Source organism: Micropterus dolomieu, unplaced genomic scaffold (assembly GCF_021292245.1).
Source record: "Micropterus dolomieu isolate WLL.071019.BEF.003 ecotype Adirondacks unplaced genomic scaffold, ASM2129224v1 contig_1624, whole genome shotgun sequence".
Lineage (NCBI taxonomy): Eukaryota > Metazoa > Chordata > Actinopteri > Centrarchiformes > Centrarchidae > Micropterus > Micropterus dolomieu.
The window spans coordinates 1-2,246 of record NW_025730614.1 but is presented as its reverse complement, the minus strand read 5'-3'; the positions used below and the strand labels follow the sequence as shown (position 1 = coordinate 2,246).

General features: G+C 51.3%; 3 non-coding genes across 3 annotated transcripts; all 3 read left to right on the top strand.

The window, feature by feature from the left end:
- The first annotated feature begins 520 nt into the window (after window positions 1–520).
- trnam-cau lies at window positions 521–592 on the top strand. The gene has a single exon. It is a non-coding gene; the product is annotated as a tRNA-Met (tRNA).
- Window positions 593–946: 354 nt separating this feature from the next.
- trnam-cau lies at window positions 947–1,018 on the top strand. Its single transcript has one exon. It is a non-coding gene; the product is annotated as a tRNA-Met (tRNA).
- Window positions 1,019–1,984: 966 nt separating this feature from the next.
- Window positions 1,985–2,056, top strand: trnam-cau. The gene has a single exon. It is a non-coding gene; the product is annotated as a tRNA-Met (tRNA).
- The last annotated feature ends 190 nt before the right edge of the window (window positions 2,057–2,246 follow it).

Here is a 2,246-nt window from a genome sequence, read left to right as displayed (position 1 = left end):
CATAGACTTCTGACCCAGTGATTCAAAACCGCACATTGTGCTTCCCGTATTTGTCCCTTTCTCTATAGTGAAAGTTGCTGTATGTCTTCCTAGTTGGTGACCTCATGGGATGTGAAGCCCTATTCCCCTCACGGATAAGGCACTGGCCTATTATGCCAGGAATTTTGGGTTTGAATCCCGTCCGGGGTGTGGGAGAGCAGAGTGGTGCAGCGGAAGCCTGCTGGGCCCATTGATTAAAAAACCACACATTCTGCTTCCTGTATTTTTCCCTATCTCTACAGTGAAACTTGCTGTATGTCTTCCTAGTTGCTGACCTCATGGGATGTGAATCCCTATTGGCCTAATGGAGAAGGCCCTGGCCTCCTAAGCCAGCGATTGTGGGTTAGAGTCCCATCTGGGGTGTGGGGGAGCAGAGTGGTGCATGACCTCATGGGATGTGAAGCCGTATTGGCCTTGTGGATAAGGCACTGGCCTCATAAGCCAGGGATTGTGGGTTCGAGGCCCATCTGCAAAGTGGCAGAGCAGAGTGGCGCAGCGGAAGCGTGCTGGGCCCATAACCCAGAGGTCGATGGATCGAAACCATCCTCTGCTAACAGTGATTGATAGGCAGCGTGGTGCCAGTGATTCAAAACCACACCTTGGTCCCTTTCTCTATAGTGAAAGTTACTGTATGTCTTCCTAGTTGGTGACTTGTGGATAAGACACTGGCCTCCTAAGCCAGGGATTGTGGGAGAGCAGAGTGGCGCAGAGGAAGCCTGCTGGGCCCACTGATTTAAAAACCACACATTGTGTTTCCTGTATTTTTCCCTTTCTCTGTAGTGAAACTTGCTGTCTGCCCTCCTAGTTGGTGACCTCATGGGATGTGAATCCCTATTGGCCTTATGGATAAGGCACTGGCCTCCTAAGCCAGGGATTGTGGGTTCGAGTCCCATCTGGGGTGTGGTAGAGCAGAGTGGCGCAGCGGAAGCGTGCTGGGCCCATAACCCAGAGGTCGATGGATCGAAACCATCCTCTGCTAGTAATGTTTTACTGGCAGCCTGGCGATGTGTGGTGAGGTGTCAAGGAAGCCATCTACACCAGGGTTGAGAAGCCGTCATTGAACAGGGGAGGGGGTCTACGCCACCACTTGTCCCCCACTTACAATGCTGTCCTTTCATCACTTCCCAGGAAACTCAACAAACGTAACCTATTGACCTCAGGTGAAGATACCAACGAAGGTCGTTCAGTCTTGGCCACAGGTAGTCTTAACGACTGTAACGACTGTAACGACTGTCGTCACAGCAACAAGGAACACTAACCAACCAGCGGTATCGATGACCCGGGATAACGACCCCACTGAGGTGAAATAGCTGAGTTTCCCTGCCAGTCAGTCAGAACTGAAGAAGTCCTTTGGATGAGGGACGAAACGTCTTCCAGTGACTTCAACCAAGTCCAGTTGCTCCTGATTTTAACCTTCGTTGGATACCTATGACCTGGATGACTGAGAATCTTCATAGACTTCTGACCCAGTGATTCAAAACCGCACATTGTGCTTCCCGTATTTGTCCCTTTCTCTATAGTGAAAGTTGCTGTATGTCTTCCTAGTTGGTGACCTCATGGGATGTGAAGCCCTATTCCCCTCACGGATAAGGCACTGGCCTATTATGCCAGGAATTTTGGGTTTGAATCCCGTCCGGGGTGTGGGAGAGCAGAGTGGTGCAGCGGAAGCCTGCTGGGCCCATTGATTAAAAAACCACACATTCTGCTTCCTGTATTTTTCCCTATCTCTACAGTGAAACTTGCTGTATGTTTTCCTAGTTGCTGACCTCATCGGATGTGAATCCCTATTGGCCTAATGGAGAAGGCCCTGGCCTCCTAAGCCAGGGATTGTGGGTTAGAGTCCCATCTGGGGTGCGGGGGAGCAGAGTGGCGCAGCAGAAGCCTGCTGTGCCCAGTGATTCAAAGCCAGGGATTGTGGGTTCGAGGCCCATCTGCAAAGTGGCAGAGCAGAGTGGCGCAGCGGAAGCGTGCTGGGCCCATAACCCAGAGGTCGATGGATCGAAACCATCCTCTGCTAACAGTGATTTATGGGCAGCGTAGTGCCAGTGATTCAAAACCACACCTTGGTCCCTTTCTCTATAGTGAAAGTTACTGTATGTCTTCCTAGTTGGTGACCTCATGGGATGTGAATCCCTATTGGCCTTATGGATAAGGCACTGGCCTCCTAAGCCAGGGATTGTGGGTTCGAGTCCCATCTGGGGTGTGGC